The sequence below is a fragment of the Apodemus sylvaticus genome, chromosome 17 (genome assembly GCF_947179515.1).
Source record: "Apodemus sylvaticus chromosome 17, mApoSyl1.1, whole genome shotgun sequence".
Lineage (NCBI taxonomy): Eukaryota > Metazoa > Chordata > Mammalia > Rodentia > Muridae > Apodemus > Apodemus sylvaticus.
In genome coordinates, this window is record NC_067488.1 from 6,403,786 (window position 1) to 6,425,143 (window position 21,358).

At 43.8% G+C, this 21,358-nt stretch overlaps 1 protein-coding gene across 5 annotated transcripts in view; it reads right to left on the reverse strand.

The window, feature by feature from the left end:
* Azin1 (antizyme inhibitor 1) overlaps positions 1 to 7,312 on the reverse strand; it is a 31,566-nt gene extending 24,254 nt beyond the window's left edge. For all 5 annotated transcript variants that reach the window (XM_052160297.1, XM_052160293.1, XM_052160296.1 and 2 more), the window contains exons 1-2: positions 7,215 to 7,312; positions 2,933 to 3,069 (exon numbers count right to left, since the gene is read on the reverse strand). The gene's annotated coding sequence lies outside the window, so the exon portion shown is untranslated. The remainder of the gene's footprint in view (positions 1 to 2,932; positions 3,070 to 7,214) is intronic.
* Between the last annotated feature and the right edge of the window lie 14,046 nt (positions 7,313 to 21,358).

The window sequence follows — 21,358 nt, forward strand, 5'->3', positions numbered from 1 at the left end:
CGCCTGTAATCCCAGCACTCTGGGAGGCAGAGGCAGGCGGATTTCTGAGTTCGAGGCCAGCCTAGTCTACAGAATGAGTGCCAGGACAGCCAGTCTCGAAAAAACCAAATCCAAAACACCAAAATAATAATAATAATAATGATGATGATGATAATAATAATCAAAGCCCAATACTAATGAAGCAAAAAATTTGAGTTAGGTTTATCTTTATTTGTGGTCTCCTCAGTAAAAATAAACTGCCAACTCTGGCAGTGCAAGCCTTTAATCCTTGCACTTGAGAGGCAGAGATAGGTTGATCTTTTTGAGCTGTGAGTTTGAGACCAGCCTGGTGTACATATTGAGTTCCTGGTCAGCTAAGACTAGTCTCAAAAAAAGTTTATTTCTACCTTACAGTTACTACCCCCTGAAAGGTCTATAGGCATACTCGAGTATATCTCTCCTCTTCCCTGGAGCACTTCTCATTTCTATTCACCCCTACCTTAACTAAAATCTGTTACAAAAATCTTTTAATAGGATGACAATATGACGCACCAGGAAAAGGTATTTGCCATGCAACCCTAACAATTTGAGTTCAATACCTAGGATTCACATGGAGGAAGAAAACGTGACCACCACAAACTGCCCACCAACTTCCCTAAGTGTGCAAAGCTATGTTTCCCACCTCACACATGTAAAAAATAAACCCCAACTGGTTAAAAAGAAACAACACAAATGGGACAGGGTCTCATGTGGCCCAAACAAGCTATGAGTTCCTCCCAAGAGCTTGGGCTATGTAGACTGCATGGCTCTGGAACAATTTTTATTCAATAGAATCTATATTATAACCAAAATAAGAAACACTACTTTGACCTCTTAGTTTTCCTAAGATATCTCTCCTCTCCCCCACCCTGCCAATCTTTGCTACCAGGCTGGCCTCAATCTCAAGAAGAGATCTAGCTACCTCTGCCTACCAGGTGCTGGGATTAAAGGCATGCACAACTACCACCTGACTTGATTTTTCTCTTTTTCAAAGGAATACTTACTAGAAGGAAGCAATGAACTGGGGCATAACTTAAAACTGCCCCATCTGAGATTTTTCCTAGTACTGCTGTTTATTCCCATGTAAAACCCATTTAAGTCTCAAAGCCTCAAATTTCAATCCCATTAAACCTGGAGATGGAATTATTATTTGTATGTGCCAAGTCATGTGTACATACAGAGTCCAGAAGTAAATTTCAAATGTTGTTTCTCACGAATCATTCACATTTTCAAAGAGAACCTGGCACTTCTCAATTAGGCTAGCCTGGCTGGCCAGTGAGCCCCAGAATTCTTATCTCCATTGTCCCAGCACTGATTACCAGCTGGAAAAGGTGGTATAGCACTGTGGATCTGTGAGCACACATTTAGCCTGCTTTATACAGTGAGTTCTAGGCCAACCAGAACTACAGTGAGAAAACCCACTCTCTAAAAAATAAATAAATGGGCCTCTTAAACTTAAACAGGCTTACTGAGAAAATTACAGTTCCCACAGTCTTAAAATAATCCATGCCCTCGACTATCTGGAATGTGGCATGCTGGGAGTTTCAAACCATTGGTTTCTACAAGCTTAATAGATGTAACCACTTATAAAAGAAATATACAACTTTCAAAAAAACATTAAAACAGAACATTTGACCAGCAGGATGTTCATTACTAGGAAAATGAACTAGAACTGGTTCCACATTCATACTATTAAGACATTACCTTACCAAAGGCAATGGCAGAATCTTTTGCTTGTGTTTCACAGGTAACAGAAATTCCTGCCAAGCCTTAAGACTTGGAGCTGATCCCTGGAACCCACGTGGTATAAGCAGAGCAATGACTCCTACAAGATGCCCCCTCATTTTACACACACACACACACACACACACACACACACACACACACACACACACACACACACGGAATGTTTTCTAAAATGTCTTTGATGCTGGGGAATGTTAACTCAATGCAGAACATATGTAGCGTGGAGGAAGCCCTAAATTCAATTTACAAAGTCTTGGGTCTTTTCTAATTCAGCCAATACCTACTAGGTAGGTGATTGAATATGAGAAATCATATTCTAAAGTCTAAATCCACTCTCCAAAATATATTAAAACCTGGACTAGTACAATTAAAAAAAAGGATTTTGGGGGCTGGAGAGATGGCTCAGCAATTAAGAGCACTGACTGTTCTCCCAAAGGCCCTGGGTTCAAATCCCACCAACTACATGGTGGGTGGCTCACAACCATCTGTAATGAGATCTGATGCCCCTCTTGGGGGGGTGTCTGAAGACAGCTACAGTGTACTTACATATAATAAATAAATCCTTAAAAAAAAAAGACAGAGAGCCAGGCGGTAGTGGCTCACACCTTTAATCCCAGCACTTGGGAGGCAGGCAGATTTCTGAGTTCGAGACCAGCCTGGTCTACCGAGTTTAGGACAGCCAGGGCTACACAGAGAAACCCTGTCTCGAAAAAACTAAAAAGACTGAGAGAGATTTTATTTTTCCTTATCTGGATATATAATCTGGATGTGTATGTCCATCTCTGCGTATGAGAATGTGTGTGTGTATGCAGGTGCCAGGAAGTCAGATCCTCTCAAGCAAGAGTTATAGGCAGTTGTGAACAACCTAGTATGGGTGCTGAGAACAAAAATGGAGTGCAAGTGCTCTTAACCATTGAGACTTGTCTCCAGACCTCAATAAAATACCTTAAATACACTATATATAGTACTATTCACTATGCATTCAAGTCAAAGTTACAAATGATCTTATTATTGATAAAGAATACATATAACCTTACCAGTAACATTTGTTAACTAGTCTGATTATTAATTTTAAAAATCTGAAGAGGAGACACAATCCCAAATTCTGGGAAACCCTGAAGCAGCATTTCAACTGTATTAAGATCTCCTCAGACAGGAAGATACTTACATGGACAAGTTAGGAGATGGAACCCCCTATCATCAGCTAGGTTCCCAAGGTGGCTCGGCGTTGAAGTCGAACTGCTCTCTATACAGCACTTCTCCTAGGCCTTCTGGGTAGTTGTATACTCGGTCAGAAAGTTCGCCCTAAAGAAATAAAAATATAAAGTTCTGTGTTTTAAAAATTAGGTCATAATTCAAACAGGTTGACTTAAATAAGTTTTAGCTCATTTAATAGTGTTCTATTAAAGTGACATTCCAGTTGTTTATGGTATATGGTAATATACTTAATCTCTGCACTCAGGAGACTAAGCAGTATATTTTAAATTCAAGGTCAGTCTAGGTTACATAGCTAAGTCCTGTCTTAAAAAACAAAATGACAAAAATGACTTCAAATGTTCTAGCACAATCTTGCAACTACTTGGTCAAGTTCATACTATCCTTTGCTACAAATTCCTACTAGAGTACTAAAAAGTTAGACCAGGTGGCACACCCAGGTAAATCCCAGGATTTGTGCAGATGAGGAACTAGGAGTTCAAGGTCATGTTTTCTAAAATCAAGAGCCTGAGACCAGCTTAGGAGACACTAGACCCTGTCTCCAAAGGAAAAGTAACTTGAAAAGCCCTGTGCAAGTCTATATAGCTTTTCTTCTTATATTTAGTCCCTCTAGATCTATTTCATTTTACTATCACCAAGAAGCAAATGAATATGAAGCTTGTCATACTACCAAAAAAGTGCTAAATTTAATGCTTTAGAAATGGTAATTTTAATAATGGTTTAACTGGGTGGAGTTAAAATTTACAAAGTGCTATATACAACCTAAATGAAAATGCCACTAGTGCTACAGTAGTACTACTTTATAAAGTACTACATCCTGATTATATTTCCTAAGAAAGGGGTAGTAAAAAGGGAACCACAAATAGTAGACTAGAAACTATATACAAGGTCAAGAAGTACCTTTGTACTTTGTAGGTTCTCAGAAGTACTCTATGACCTAAACAGGATCGTGGCAAATTTAAACAAAGTAAAAATGTTCTACTTGCTGAGAACTCATAACCAATGTGTGACCCAAGGCTGTACTCTCCAGCACTTCTTGAGAAATAACAGCAGAAAGATCAAGAGTTGAGCACCAGTCTCACCTACATAAGGAGGTGAAAACTAGTCTAGGCTCTATGAGATGTTATCTCAAAACGTTTCTGTTACTTTATTATGTACTGAACCCAGTCATCGTGGATGCAGGCACTTGACCAACAAGCTATATTCCCATGTTTTAATCTTTAAAACATTCAACTTCTTGAACCACTTAGTTTTTAAAAACTAATTCATGGTGAGAATTAGCTCATTCTGAACTCTTCTAAGGAATGTAACCATTATCCCGGATAAAACATTTTCTTCCTATTTTATTCACAGCTATTATTTTGCTGTTTATGACAATCCAAGATCAATTCTGTGAAACATTGAGGACATTAAACTTTAGACATCCACTAATGTCCTTCAGTGATATCTAAACTTTTTCATTTAACAGAGATTACTAGGAAGTGAAGGCTCCCTGATTTTAAAGTTATTTTAATAGATGCTAAAAGCGGTGCATAGGGCAAGATGGACATTTACATACTGGGTAAACGCAAATGTTTATCTGGAAGGAGAAAGTATAAAGGAAGAGTAAGTGAAATGTGGATGAAAGGCAATACTGAAAAACAAATTCCTAGCCAGGCAGTGGTGGCTCACACTTTGAATCTCAGCACTAGAAAGGCAGAGGCAGTCAAATCTGTGAGTTCCAGGCTGGAACCACAGAGTTCCAGGACAGGTGTGCAGTTTTGAAACTCTGTCTAGAATAACTGAGAAAGAAAAAGAGGAAAAAAAAAAACAAAAACAAAGGGAGGGATTACTCTCCTTTTGAATGACCTGTGTAAATTGGGGAGGTGGTGGAGATGGGCAGAAAGGCCATGTAGGCTTAGACTGACTGGCCCTAACTCTTGTGTGGCCAAAGAAGTGAAATCCTTATCCTCCTGCCTCCACTTCCCAAGTGCTGGGATTACAATGAATGTGAGGATTAGCATCACCTGGTTTATAGGGTGCTGGAAATCAAACCCAGGGCTGGAGATTCTAGGCAAGCACTTGACCAACTACAAATCTAGCTCTACCTTGACACCCCTCAAAATTGTTTTCCTCTTGGCATTACTTTACAAATGTTTCTACTATCTTTGCAACTTTTCCAAAACAAATTTGTTTTTTTTTTTAAGACAGGATTTCTCTGTACAGCCTTGGCTGTTCTCAAACTCAGAGATCTGCTTTGCCCCAAGTGCTGGGATACAGCACAACCTCCCAGCAAAGGGCCTTTGTTTTTGTTTTCTTAAATCAGGCACATATATACACATATATACAAACAATGTACTCAGAAACAATGCTAAATAAGTCTTTTACCCAAAAAGCATACATATCAATTGATTCCATTTAAGTCCCTTGATTTAAAAAACAAGACAAAAAAAAAAAGAAAAGAAAAAAGAAAGAAAGGAAGTAGTCTGGGCCACAAGAACTGCTGTAAACTGTCAAGAGAGCTTGGTGAGGCTGTTAACAATGTTCTATATCTTGACAGAGATTTAAATTATAAAGTTATTTCTCCCCTCTCTGGAGACAGGATTTTGCTTTATGTGGCCAAGGCTAGCTTCAAGAACTTCTTGGAATTAGGAGCACAATTTCCTGCATGACTTTGTTAAAACTTACTAAATACAAGCCAGACTTGTCCTGAGCCTGTAATCATAGCACCAGGCTGAAGAGGGAGGTAAATCAGGGACTCAAGTCTGGGTTACAAAGTGAGGTACTGTCTCAAACAACAAAACTAATCCAACAGTACAAATAAGTAATGAGAATTTTACTGCCAATTTCTAAAAATTAGAGTATGAAACTATTTAATACACAGAAATACTAAAGTTAGAATTTAATATATAGAAATACTAAAGTTAGAGTTATGAAGCATTTTGATGTCTATAATGCAGATTAGTAAGATGGCTGGAAGTTAAGTACAGCAAAATGTTAGCTGGGGAATCTAAATTGAAAGTAGCACTCTGAGTTCTTTGTTGGGAATCATACTAAAACCTTAGAGAAATAAATTAAATACTCCATTTATCCTTATTACCTACAATTTTATTTAAACAGCCTTTCCTACTTATTGTGAATTCCTTAAGGCTTATTGGTGGTACCAAGCATGCTCTCCTGTCAGACCTCTCTCTCTGCAAGGCTAGTTAGTTCATAGTCCACATAATCCTGAGTAAGTTAATCAGCTCTCACCCAGACTGAGCATATATTAATTTATGGTAAAACATGACAGAACAAGAACAATCTAACATATCCACCACAAAACTGAGTTCAATCTGTTTATCCTGAGGGCAGTAAAAGGTGTCCCCCGACAGCTTGCTTCGTTTAACCATTAACACACGTTCACGATACAGGATACCGTAAAACGTTTCACCACCACTAAATGCTGGCAGCCGACAGAGTCCTCGATAAGCCGCATCAACCTACCCTTCGCCCTCTTTCTGCCCCGCGATCACAGCGAGGTCCAGAAAACGAAGCCATGGTGACTAATCTCCAGGCTTCAGGAGGTGACTGGGGTAAGTGAAAGCGACTTGGCCCAATCAGGAGAGCCGCAGGGGCGGGGCAGCAGCGCCGAGGTTTCCAGAAGGGGCCAAAGGCCTATTCGCTTGCTACTTGACACCGGGGCTTCCCCGCCGCCGGCCCCGAGTGAGGTCAACTTTCCACCACCAGAGGGGGAGCGCGCACTCCGCACCCCGTCCCCCGCCCGCAAGAATCCAGCCTCCTCCCAGCTGTCACCAGATGCCGGCTCCAGGCCCGCCCCGCTCCATTCATAACCCGGAGCCCCGGCCGCCGCAGCCCGGCCACTCCGCACCACAACCCCCTGCAGGCACTGAGACCGGGAGAGGGCGATGGGACCCCCCAGCCCTCAAGGCTGCCGTCGGGCCCCCTCCCCGGAAACAGCAATGCACCACGGGAGTGGGGTGGGGGCCGCACGCCGCCGAGAGGGAACGGCGACCACCGCCAGCTTGCCCCCGAGCGCGGCCCCACGCGCACACGCCCCCTCGCTCAACCGCGGCTGCCGGCTGCCGCCCAGGGTCGCGAGGCGCCGGCCGCCGCCCGGGCCACCGACAGCCGCCACACACGCCGCCGGCCGCCATGTTCGAGGCCGCCGGCTGCGGGGCACTGCGGGGACAGCGAGGGCGGCGTGGCCCAGCTCAGGCGCCCGACCCTCCCGCGCCCCTAAGCCCGGTACTCACGTGAGATAACGGCCCAAAGAGTCGGGTAAAGCGTCTTCTCTTTTTCGGCGGAATTTTTAAAGAGGGATGTGGTTACCTTGAGCAGAAATACCCAAGGCGGCCTGGGCCATAGGCTGCGGGGACGACGTGGGGGAAACGCGCGGCACCGACACCAGCTGAGCAGCAGTGGCGGCGGCAGCCGAACTGGAGAAATGGAGCGGCGCGAGAAAAAGAAGAAAGGCGCGAACTGGGTGGGGAGAGGATTCAGCCTCGTCACTCCGCAGAGCAGCAGAGCGAGAAGGATGAGAAGATCAGAGCAGGCGACAAACCAGGGAGAAAAACGGAAACACCGCGGCGAGAGTTGAGCCAGAGAGTGTGGGAAGGCGGTGCCAGAGACGCCAGTATTTATACTCAGGGGGCGGGGGCTGTTGACGTCACAGACGGCCGGTCTGCCGCGCGAGGGGGGGTGGGGCCTGTGCCGCCGGGGAATGTGGGAGGGGCGGAAGAGGAAGGACAGCCTTGCGCACTTAGGGGCCGGAGGGCGGGACCACTGGGCCTTGCAGGTGCTGGCCAGGCGCTCGCTTCCCGCCTCGCGCTGCCCGCCGCTCCCCAGCGGGCTGCTGGGTTCGTAGGCGGGGCAGAGGGCGCGCGGCCGGGCGGATCGCAGAGCGCGCCCTCCCTCGCCATTGCGGCGCCTGCGCTCCACGCTAGCAGCGAACGACCCGCTTTGTGAGCCGCCTAGGCTAGTCCATGCTGACGGCAGCCTTCGGGACCATCCTGGGTCCTCAGCTTAGCGACACCAGTATTTTAGGGGAGGCGGGCGCGCGCCATCACGGGGCTTTCTCCGTGCACTAGTTTATGTAACAACTGTAGACTATGCCTGGGGACTGTATTCCGAGGGAGAGGTTCCCGCCTCTCCACGGGGTGCGGAGCTCCGTTAGGAAAAACGAGTTCCCCGTGGCCAGCAAGAACCAGTCCGGTGTGGTTACTGAGGCTTTGATCATACCAGAATGTTCCTCAGTGTTCGCGTGTTGCACTATGGTGCAGTAGAATTTTTTTAAATGTGACTTTTCTTTGTCTTCATTTTCAAAATGGGTTGATGCAAGTCAGACCCAGCCCAGTTAAAACGGGGCCAGTGTGGCTGAAGTTAACATGACTTTAAAGGCACATCTCTTTAATCCTCTGTATTTCCCTTTTGGAAGTCATTTTTATTTATTTTGTATTCTTTTGTTTCTCCAGAAAAGGTTTCTCTGTGCAGCCCTAGCTGTCCTGGAACTCTATATACCAGGCTAGCCTTGAACTCTCCCTGCCTCTGTCTTCATAGGTGCTGTTAATAAAGGTATGTGCCCCCACACCAGGCTCTTTTTTCTCTATTGTTTAATAAACCTTTATTACTAAAGTAAAATGGCCTATGTAGCCTTTCCCCCCTTCATGTTTAAAATCCTTTTTCTAGGTGGATGTGGTGGTGCATGCCTTTAATCCCTGCACTAGGAAGGCAGAAGCTGGTGGCTCTCTTGAGTTGGAAGTTAGCCTGGTTTCTAGACATCTTGAGCCACACATAGTGAGACTGTGTGGAAAAAGGAGAAAACAAAGGCCATTTTAGCTCTAGCTGTCAGTCCTAGCCTGCTAAATCTTTGCAACTCCAGACTCAGCACTGTGAATGTCAGGCACACAGAGTACTTCTCTGTAGCTGAATCTGACCTCCAAATGGCAAATCTCCTGCCTCAGCTTCAGGGGATTGAGATTACAGTCTTGTATCCTGTTTATGATGCCCCCTCCAAAGTATGATCTTTTAACGTAAGACCCTGAGCCCTCCCCCACTTCACATTCGTTAACTCCATTTTTCTTGCAATCAGTACAGTAACTAATAAATGATCAAGGCCGAGAGGAAGGAATTGCCCTTGGAGGTTCAGTGAGGCCACCATGTTTCAGAAGTAGAGAGTAGTGCAGGTTGGGAGCTCTACGCTCAACTTCTGGTTTGTGTTTTCCCTATTTTTCTTGACATATGTTAGCTTTCTCTTGCCTCCTCCCTCTCCATCCCTGTCTCTCCTCTCCTTTTCTTTTTTTGAGGCAGGAAGTTAATGTTGCCCATGCTGGCCTTGAATTCATGTCAGTCATGTCCTAGAGTGCTGGGATTCGGAGTTATGGTCCACTGTGCTCAGCCTCTAACACTTGGGAAGTTCTGATCCATTCAGACCACGGCACCTTCCCACGTAGGCTCCTGCCAGTGTGAACACACCGTCTGACATTTTGTTTACAGTCTAGCAGGAGAAATGCATTATTTGTAAAATAACCAAATTGTTGGCAGATAAGGTGAATGCTGCAGGAACTAAAGAGGAGGAAGAAATAGCTTTGCCTGAGAAATGTTCCTAGGAAACTGTTCAGAGTGAAGCTAGGGCCTGTGTTCCCTGGAAACAGGATTCTGAGAGCCAGTGTTCCAGCAAAGAAAGCTGATGAGAAAAAGGACAGAAATGGGTGGGTTGAAGAACTGGGAGTGGCTTTTCTGGTTCCACTCTAGAGGCATGGCTGCAAAGGAGAATAAATAAAAAGTTCTATTAGGGAGAGACTGAGAAGGGATTAGAACTTACCCTTCATTCTAAAAACATTTTAAATAGGGACACAGTATTGAATATCATAATCATAATATCATAAACATATGACTAAATACCCATGATATGCTACTATTTTTATTTGATCCGTGGTCTCACTCTGTAGCCCAGACCTCCCAGTCACCCTGACTCTGCCTCCCTATGGCTGGGATTACAGTAGCATACCACTAAACACCAAGAGATGTTTTAAAGGATTATTTAGTGGATGGCAAAGAAGATAGATAGTTTGGCAGAAACAAGCACAATCTTACTAAGAAATTCAGCATGCATATAATATCAGAACTGGGGAGGCAGAGGCAGGAGTCAATTCCAGGTCTAACCAAGTCTACCCAGTAAGAGCCTTACTCACAACAATAGAGATCCTCACTCCTACCCTCCCCCTTTAGAAAAAAAAATCCCAAAACATATGTAATGGTACATGCCTTTAATCCTAGCACTGAGGGGAGAGGGAATACAAAGCAGAAAGATTGCCACACAGTTTAGACCATTTCTAGTTCAGCTTGAATGATAAGAGAACCTCCTTCTTCAAAAGAAACCCCAATTCAGGTGGTCCCCCAGAAATGGCGAGATGTAGAGCTCTTTGGTGTGAGCTTGGAAGCCTTTACTATAGACACGATTGAAATGTTGCACTGTATAAGACATGGAAGCTAAGCAGAGAACTTAGAGAAATGCTAGGGAGCATGGACATGGGCAGAAAATGCCAAGAGGACTGATGATAAGTAGAGAATTAGAAGAGTGTAATATCCTAGCACTTGGAAAGCAGAGGCAGGCAGATTTCTGAGTTCAAGGCCAGCCTGGTCTACAGAGTGAGTTCCAGGACAGCCAGGGCTACACAGAGAAACCCTGTCTTAAAAAACCAAAACCAAACCAAAACAAAACCAAAAAAAAAAAAAGTGTAATATCAGGTCATTTAGGAGTGGGGCGTTTGTTCCAATACAGAATGACTGTCATATCCCTGAAATAGGCTGAAAAATAGCTTCTAGTGTTAGAAATGGGAGGTTGGCAAACTCCAACCTCATGTTTGGTTTTTTTATTAAAGGCATTGGGAAAGACAATCTTGAGAGTTAATCCCTTTAAAGAAAATATTATAAAGGTGGGAATTAAAAAAAACAAAACCCCTGAGTTTTGACAGAAAGAGCATTTGAGAACCAAGTACAGTCATTAGTGGAGAAAGGGTCTGAAAAGTTACTTGAGATTTTTCCATTGCCCAGTTTCAGTGGTGTAGGAGGGCAGGAGGTTGCGGAAGTTCAAGTGAGGAACAGCTTAAGGCCGGAATGTTGACCTCTCTGGGTGGTAAGGTACTGGACTGGAGCCTAATGCAACATTTACAACAGGAAGGATTCAGCAATGTTAATTGAAACTATGTCGCCATGTGTATTCAAATTGAAAGAACAATGTTACTTTTTAATGAGCACAACAGAAACTTGAAAATTGTACAGGGTTGAAATAGACAACATAGTACAGAACTAATGGAATGATGACTATCTAATGAGAACAGCATATTTAATTATGTTTGAGGTTTGGAGTTTGGGTTATTTTGCCAAGTCAGGTTACTCATACACAAATCCACAGGTGGTACCAGTGAAAATATTATTAGAGAGCCCCAAGATTAAAATCATAATTATATTTACACTTAGGTCATTCTGATCCATTGATTCAAACTTACTTGCTTTTGTGCCAAAAGATAGAAAGGATAGAGTAAATTTATAGATAAAGGTAAGTCACTCAAAAATAGGTAAGCCTAAAAATCACTGGTGTCTAATAAAAATCACATGTAGTCAGTCAGTCACATAAGTAAATATGACCAATAATAATTAAGAAAAAAATCTCAGTTAATAAGAACTCTGGTTTGAATGCTTATGTGCTGATATAACAGTATCAGCAGGTAGGGCCTAGTGAGAGGTAATTAGATCCTGTGGGTAGAAGGACTAGCTGGAGGCCATTATGAAGAAGAGTTCCTTCTACAGGAGCAAGTCCAGTTCTCCACTCCCTCCCTCTTGTTCTTGCGACCTCCTTATTCTATTAGGAGATCTCACAGCAAGAATGTCCTTACTAGATCCCAGCCCTCCATCTTGGACCATATGTTATAGCAATATAAAACAGGAGTCTCAGAAGTAAAGGCCAGCTTAGACTATATAGCAAGACCTGCTATATATAGGAGGGGGATAATGCAAAATTTTATTACTAAAGGAGTCTGCTAGATGTGTATTTTAAGTAAAATAGTTACATCTTGAAACATGAGGTCAGTGTGTGCAGCTCAGAGGTAAAGCATTACTTAGCCTGGGCAAGCCCCAGGTTGGATCCTCAGTTCTGCAAAAAAGCCAAGCAAATAAACAAAAAATATCTGATAGTCAGGGATAGTGTTGCATGAGTTGTCTCCCTGCTTGGGAGATAGCAACCAGAGAGCCAGGAGTTAAGAGTCATTCTTAGCTGTAAAGGTCAATCGAGGCCAGTGTGGGCAACCTGAGACTGTGAAATGTAGAGTGTGTGTGTGTGTGTGACAGGTAACATTTAGAACCTACTCCCACAGGTTGTCCTCGTCTAATCTCCGTGTGCACACTTATGTATGTACACGCACACATATATCACAAATAATTAGTAGTTATTTTATAGTAAAAAGTAAAGACTTAAAACAGTTCTTTGCTAAGTATAGAGTTCAGATTATATGCTGTTCCCTCTGAAATGATTATGTGAAGAGTATCCCTTTATTTTATAAATGCAATTCCTTCTCTTGGGTGGGGTTTCACTTTGTTTTTATTAAAGGTTTATTTATTATTATATGTAAATACACTGTAGCTGTCTTCAGACACACCAGAAGAGGGAGTCAGATCTCATTACAGAAGGTTGTGAGCCACCAGATTGCTGGGATTTGAACTCAGGACCTTCGGGAGAACAGTCAGTGTTCTTAACCACTGAGCCTTCTCACCAGTCCCGGGGTTTCACTTTGGATAAGGAATACTTTTGTTATACATTTATACACAATGTAGGACCAGGCCAGTGGAGTTCCATGGCCTTCCAGGCTATCGGTGCCCTGCACTAGTCACCAGCCAGGGCCATGTCTACCTAGAGACGGTGCACGGCAAACCAAGGGGACCAGAGCCCCGGGTCAGCTCCGAGCGTGAGAAGTTCAAAACGTCCTATTTTATTTCAGTAGCTGTGTGTGTCACTGGATGTAGGTCAGCATTTTAACTTTCCTGAGTGACCTGGATGGTTTCCGAGAAGCCACAAGCAACACTCTGACGTCTTCTGTTACTTCAAGAAACAACAGATTACTCACTGTTAATTTAAGAGGACCGATTTAGAAGTCTACGTCAGAGGCCAAAATGATAATCAGTTTTACAAGTTAAATGCAATTTACGTGACCCATGACTCTGATGTTATGTCTCCCTGTGTTCTTTGGAAGTTAGGAAACCCTTGGAAAATTAATTTCATTTGCACTCTGCTGCCATGCATTGTCTTTGTGGCAGTATATTGTTTGCTGGGTAGGACAATGCATAGTCAGAAAGGTTTATAGCTCTTATCTCAAAACAGTAGCCTGGGCTAGCCTAACATGGGTGGCGGTGGCTTAGAAAATAAGAGCTCTGAAACCGACTTCTCTGCTTGAATTGTGGTTTGCTCTGTGTGCTTTAATAAGCAGTCCAGCCTCATGAACTAATTCTGCTGCCGGAAATGATTTTTAATAATGGCATCAAGGCCAGTGGCTGTGCTGGTAAAGGCATCTGCTCCCACAGCTGTGAGAAGCTGTGTTCAGTCTCAGGGGCTCACATGGTAAGAGCGGAACAACTCCCCCCAGTCATCCTCTGATAGTCACACAAACAAAACAAACAGCACCCCCAAAACCCTCAGGGGCTGAAGGTGTACCTCAGCTGGTAAAATGTTTACCTTGGATACAGGCGGCCCTGGATTTGTTCACAACAACAAAAGAAGAAAATGGGGAGGAAGAGAGAAGGGAATGGAAGAGGCTGAAGTGATTTTCAGCCTTTTGGTTAAGATCAAGTATAGAAGAAAGAGGGCCGGAGAGACGGCGTGGAGGTTAAAAGCACTTGCTGGTCTTCCAGAGGACCTGGGTTTGATTTTTCAACACCGATACAGCATCCCATAATGTGTAATTGCAGTTTCAAGAAATCCAATTCCTCCTCCTGGCCTCCACGGACACCCGACACGTACAGTATGCACGTACACACATGCAAGCAGAACACTTAGACACTTAAGATATTTGTTTTAGAGAAAGAAAGAAAGAAACTACTACTAGGAATAATAATAGCCAAGTATGGGGACACGGGGACATAGACCTTTAATCCCAGCACTTTGGAGGCAATGGTAGATAAATCTTTTCATTTGAGCCTGTTGTACAGAACAAGTTCCAAGACAGCCGGGGCTATACAGAGAAACCTTGTCTCAACAACAGCAGCAACAATGGCAATGGAAAAAGGAAATGGAAAATGTAATTACACTGTCACAGCCTTACTCTGTTACTGGAGACTGAGTAGAAGATTGGGAGTTAGAGGCTAGTCTAGGCAGAGACATAAGCGATCCACAGCTGAAGTGCGTGTGTGTGTGTGTGTGTGTGTGTGTGTGTGTGTGTGTGTGTGTGTGTGTATGCGAGTGTCTTATGGTTCTCTAGAGTCACAGAACTTACAGAATGTCCCTATAGTTTAAGGGAATTTATTGTGATGACTTACAGTCTACAGTCCAACTAACCCAACAATGGGCAGCTGTGAATGGGAAGTCCAAGAATCTTGTAGTTGCTCAGTCCCACCAGGCTAGTTTCAGCTGGCTTTCTGTAGAAGTAGGTTCCAGCAGATGTGCTGGCAAGTAACTGCACGTAGTCAAAGGAGAAAATCTTCCTTCTTCCAAAGTCTTTATGTAGGCCTCCAGCAGAGGTTGTAGCTCAGATTAAAGGTGTGTAGTGCCACACGTGGATCTAAAACTTGTTTTGTCCCAGGCTGACCTTGAACTCAGAGATCTGATTGCCTTAGTACTCATGTACTACCTTGCCTGGACCTAAGCTTTTTCTTGGCCACTGTGCCTCAAGATCTCCATGTCAAGATCCAGGTCAGAAACCTGTCTTCCAGCCTCAAGATTTGGATTATAGGTATGCCCTCCATTTCTGGTTCATTCCAAATATAATCAAGTTGACAACCAGGAATAGCCATCTCTCTCTCTCTCTCTCTCTCTCTCTCTCTCTGTCTGTCTGTCTGTGTGTGTGTGTGTGTCTAAGACACTATCTGAGGTTGTGGTGGTTTGAATAGGAATGGCCCCCATAGACTCCTGTGCTGAAATGGTTGACCATAGGGAGTAATACTATTAGGAGATAATGGCCTTGTTGAAGTAGATGTAGCCTTGTTGAAAGTGTGTCACTATAGAGGCTGGCTTTGAGCTATGCCCAGCATGTGACATAGTCGTCTTCTGCTGCCTGTGTATCAAGATGTAGAACCCTGAGCTCCCCCAGCACCATGTCTGCCTGCATGCCGCCATGCTTCCTGCCATGCATAATGGACTGAACCTCTCAAACTGTAGGCCAGCCCCAGTTACATGTTTTCCTTTATAAAAGTCTCTGTTGTCTTGGTGTCTTCACAGCAATGAAACCCCTAACTAAAACAGAGGTGTTATACACATGTTAAAGTATCTTGTTATTAATTTTTCAGTAAGCTTGTTGCATAGCTCATCAAAATTAGAAACTCACTTCACATAAGAGAAAACAGTAGTATAAGGTTGTACCACTTGCCTTGCCTACTCAAGACCACCTGGTTGAACAGAGAGGATCAGACTCATGTTCTGAAAAGTCTGATGTGGCCTATGAGCCCAGCAATTGGGGACTGGGGGTGCTGAGAATGGAGGCTCCTGAGTTGGAGGCCAACCTGGACTACATAGTAAACTTCAGGCTGGGCTGAGCTACAGATTGAAACACTGTCCCCGACAACCACCACACCATACCCACCCACCCCCAGCTAAAATAAGGCATATGACATAGAGAGCCAAGGTGAAAACATGAGGCATTACAGTGGGGACAGAGATAAAGTCGGTGAGCTCTCAGCCAGACAGAGTCAGTACCTCCTTAGTTTCCATTAGGTGTGGTTTGTGTCTTCCTGTAGGACTTTGAATGTCTTGTCTGATGTAACAATTATTGTCTGAACTTTGTGAACAAGGTATTTTCTTTAGGACAAGAACTTTGTTTTCTGTTTGTATAATATTGTAATTTTGAGGATCTAATCCATGTATACAATGAAATACGATGGTACCAAACTCCATTTCTTCCCTCCAGTCCACCCTATATTTGATTTTCTTTTTCAGTTGTACAGAACGCTCAGGGCAGTCATCTGCATGATCTCTAATGACTTGCTAACAGACACAGAATGTCTCATACAGCAGATGGCTGTTTTGTCGCTGGACTTTACCAAGAGGGAATGTTTGCATTGAGAGCATGTGGGACCAGGAGTGTTTCTTGGATATTGCCCTTAATCATGGTGTATTTATTTCATATTTCAAAAAAGAATTTGGCAACATTTTAAATGCACAGTTTGATAAAGTTTTGTTTTTGTTTTTTCAAGACAGGATTTCTCACCGGGCGGTGGTGGTACACGCCTGTAATCCCAGCACTTGGGAGGCAGAGGCAGGTGGATTTCTGAGTTGGAGGCCAGCCTGGTCTACAGAGTGAGTTCCAGGATAGCCAGAGCTACACAGAGAAACCCTGACTCGAAAAACCAAAAAAAAAAAAAAAAAAAAAAAAAAAAAACCAAAACCAAAACCAAAAAAAACAAAACAAACAAACAAAAAAAAAGACAGGATTTCTCTGTGTAGCCCTGGTTGTCCTGAAATCACTCTGTCATTCTGTAGGCCAGGCTGGCCTCAAACTCAGAAATCTGCCTATCTCTGCCTCCCAAGTGCTGGGATTAAAGGTGTGCGCCACTACTGCCCAATGATAAAAAGATCTTGTATTTCTTTGTCTATCCATATTAAAATTAGGATGCTTTTAACCAGTGATTGACCATTTGATTGACTCCTCCTCTCTAGGAAAATTATTACTTACTTTGGGGAGGAGGAGGCTTCCCTGCATTTATAGTTAACATATATTCCCAGCACTTAGGATACCAAGGCAGGATTGCTGTGCATTTAGGGACAGCTAGGGCTGTAGAGTGAGTCCCAGGGAAGCCAGGGCTACAGTATGGGACCATATCTCAGACTACAAAACAAGGTGCTGGTGAGATGGCTCAGCAGGGGAAGGTGCTCACAGGACAGCCCTGTGTCCTGATGCCTGGAACCCATGTAAAAAGCCAGATGTGCAAGTACACATATGTAATCCCTGCACAGAGATGGGAGGTAATGACAGGAGAATGGCTGGGGCGCTCCCACGTTCCCAAGCCGACAAGCATCAAGTACCTGTCCAGTGGCCCAGAGGCAGCAAGAGTGGCATCAGGAGCTACTAAGAGCGCCCACCTCCAGCAGCAAGCACAAAACAGAAAACAAACGAAATAATGCTGCTAAATTTTCAAAACCCACATGCTTCCTTAAGGAAGCCATCTCCTAAGCCACCACTGAGAACTAAGTATTCAAGTGACTATGGGGCATTTATCATTCAAACCACCCACATTTCACTCCTGCCCCCATGTATTTAGTCCAACTTCAAAAGTCCACATGGTTTTGTTAATTTCAGTACAGTTTAAAAGTCCAAAGTCCTCTGGGCAGTGGTGGCACACTCCTTAAATCCTTTAATTCCAGCACTTGGGAGGCAGAGGCAGGCAGATTTCTGAGTTCAAGGCCAGCCTTGTCTACAGAGTGAGTTCCAGGCTTACACAGAGAAACCCTGTCTCTAAAAACAAACAAACAAACAAACAACAACAACAACAACAACAACAAAAAGCCCGGTGGTGGTGGCGCACGCCTGTAATACCAGGGGGGCAGAGGCAGGCGGATTTCTGAGTTCGAGGCCAACCTGGTCTACAGAGTGAGTTCCAGGACAGCCAGAACTATACAGAGAAACTCTGTCTTGAAAAAACCAAATCCAAAAAAACAAAAAACAAACAAAAAAAGTCCAAAGTCTTGTCAGAGACTCAATCAAGACAATAATTGTAGCCCCCGAAAAATAAAAAAGCAAATTATATATTTCTAACATCTATTGGAGAAGAGTAGACTTAGAATTCCAAAAGGAAAGAATAAAGGCATAGTCAGGAAATACTGGACCAAAGCAAGACCAACCCTCCCTGCAGTATAAGGTTCACTTCGCACGTCCAGCTTCGCACGCAGTCTGTAACATACTTTCAAAATGAGAATGGCTCCTATAGGCTCATATGTTAGAGTGTTTGGTCTCCAGTTAGTGGAGTAGTTTTGCAAGAATTAAAGATGTGGCCTTGTGCCACTGTGGCCTTGTTAGAGGTATGTCACTCAAGGATAGGCCTTGAGGTTTCAGAAGCCCAAGCCAGTCTCTGTGTCTGTTTCTCTCTCTCTCCCTTCTCTCTCCTCCCCTCCCCTCCTTCTCTCCTTGTAACTTGCATGTGAGATGTTAGTTCTCAGTCTCTTCTCCAGCACCATGACTGCTAGCTTGGCCCCCCTCACACACACACCCATGGCGATCATGGATTCATCCTCTCAAACTATAAACAAGCCCCCGGTGAAATGTTTGCTCGTATAAGTTGCCCAGGTCATGGTGCCTCCTCACTTTGATAGAACACTGACTGAGACAGGGTGTTTCCCCTCCCTATGGGCAGCTCTTCTTGGAAGACATCTGTCAGCTATGGCAACTCTGACATCTTGAGGTCCCACTGGAGAATGCAAACCAGGCTTCCCTTCCAAAGCTTCATATGATGAGTTCTCAGGGAGCTCCATGCAGGGACTCACTTGCCACACACTGGCCTCAGTGATTCTCTGAGACCATGAAGATCCTGCAACCCTTTGACTTGTGTATCCTTCATGACACATGGACAACATTTCCAGTTTCAGCTGCCAGCTTGGGCTAAATACATAGCCCTTATAAAATGGCATTGTAAGCTGGGCAGGGTGGTGCACGCCTGTAATCCCAGCACTTGGGAGGCAGAGGCAGGCAGATTTCTGAGTTCAAGGCCAGCCTGGTCTACAGAGTGAGTGCCAGGACAGCCAGAACTACACAGAGATACCCTGTCTCAAAAAAAAAAAAACCTAAACAAAGAAACAAACAAACAAACAAATAAATAAATAAAATGGCATTGTGGAAGTTTGGTGTTCATTTGTAGGGACAGACAGTTGCTTAGGTCTTTTCACCTAGCTAGGTGCAGTCTTGCCTTGAATACAACCTTCCCCTCACTCCAGTGGTGCTCAACCTATGGGTCAGGGCCCCTTTGGCACACCTGTTTTCAGAAATACATTGTGATTTATAACAGTAGCAAAACTACAGTAATGAAGTAGCAACAAAATGATTTTATGGTTGAGGGTCACTACAAGATGAACTGTATTAGAAGGTCCAGGAAGGTGGAGAATCACTGCTTTATTCTGCTACAGAATGGTTTATCTCTTTCAGCACAAGCCTTAACTGCAACACTAAATTTCCTGGTGCTATTTTTTTTCCTCTTCAACCTATACAGTTTGTATTTCTTTCTGGCCCCCTTCTCTTTTCTGTTGTAGACCTGCATAAGAGTGATTACTAATAACAGCACAGCAGAGTCAATATTAGGCTGTCTTGAAATGTCTTGTGCCAAAGAAATGAATCCATTACTTTTTAACCTAGCCTCAGGCAAGTCCTCAGGACACAGGCAGAAAGCAGCCGCTTGTGCCAAGATGGCACAAGACATCTCTCTGGGTTTCCTAGCTGCTGACAGATATTCTTTCCCGTTGAAACCTCTTGAAAGGTTTCCCTTTGAAAACAGTTTGCATTGCTCCAAGCTCTGCTGTCCCTACCAGGAGGAAGCATTACGTTCTTCTTACAATGTCCAACCACTTTTCCAGTCCAAAGTTCCAAAGCCTTCCGCATGCCAAACAAAACAAAACAAAAAAGGAAAAAAGAAAACAGAAAGAAAGAAAAGAAAAGAAAAGAAAGAAAGAAAGAAAGAAAGGAAGGAAGAAAGAAAGAAAGACAAGGAGGGAGGGAAAGAAGGAAGAACCATGGCCAGGTTCTTTACAGCAGCAGTAACCCATCCCTGCTCCTTTTCTTTCTTTTTTTTTTTAAAGATTTATTTATTATTATATGTAAGTACATTGTAGCTGTCTTTAGACGCACCAGAAGAGGGCCTCGCACCAGAAGAGGGCGTCAGATCTCATTACAGATGGTTGTGAGTCACCATGTGGTTGCTGGGATTTGAACTCAGGACCTTTGGGAGAGCAGTCAATGTTCTTAACCGATGAGCCATCTCACCAGCCCCCCTGCTCCTTTTCTATTGCTGCGATAAACACCATGACAAGGCAATGCATAGAAAGAGGGTTTTATTTAGGGCTTATTGTTTCAGAGAGCTGTTTGTTTCCATCACATCACATCACATCACATCACATCACATCACATCACAGGGAACTGTGGCAGCAAGCTCCAGGCATGGCAGCAGGACCATCTGGGGGCCCACATCTCCTACTACAAATGGGAAGCAGAGAGAACGAACTGGAAACAACCAGGCTTTAAGCTCTCACAGCCTGCCCCTAGTGGCATTTCTTCTAGCAAGGCCATACCTCCTAGACCTCCCCCAAACAGCCAGTAACTGGGGACCGAGTCTACAAATGTCTAGAATGTGGGGGACAGCCTAGTTAAACCACCACAGAGAGACCTTGCTTCAAAAACAAGGTATAGAGAACCCACTCCCAAAAGTTGTCCTCCCGCTTTCAGATATAAGCTGTGGCACAAGTGTACCCACACGTACACACACTATTGCTGCTGCTACCAATAATAATAATAAAAGAAGAAAAACATTTGGTATAAGTTGAGAAGAATGAATAGGTTTTTTTTTTTTTAAAAAAAAAAAAGGCTGGAGAGACGGCTCAGCACCTAAAAGCACTGGTTGCTCCTCGAGAGGTCCTGAGTTCAAGTCCTAGCAACCACATGGAGGCTCACAACCATCTGTAATGGGATCTGACGCCCTCTTCTGGTGTGTCTGAAGACAGAGACAGTGTACTAACATAAAATAAATCCTTAAAAGTAATAATAAATTACCAAAAAGAAAAAAGGGGGGGGGGGTGGCTGGAGAGATGGCTCAGGAGTTAAGAGCACTGACTGCTCTTCCAAAGGTCCTGAATTCAAATCCCAGCAACCACATGGTGGTTCACAGCCATCCGTAATGAGATCTGACACCCTCTTCTGGAGTGCCTGAAGACAGCTACAGTGTACTTACATATAATAAATAAATCTTTTTTAAAAAATTTAAATTTTAGTCATACAGTGGGAAGAAATTCCTCAAAGTTAAGGAGTCGCACGGCTGGGACTGTGGCTTGGAAGTCGAGGTTCATGCTTTACACCAGCAGGGCTTGAATTCACTCTCCAGCAGCTCCACCGCCCCCCCCCCCCCAACCAGAAAAAACAAACAAAAAACCAACAAAACCGCCCAAAATAGTGGGGTTTTATTTTTGTCCCTAATTACTAAGTGTGTTTGCTATATCAAAGAAAGT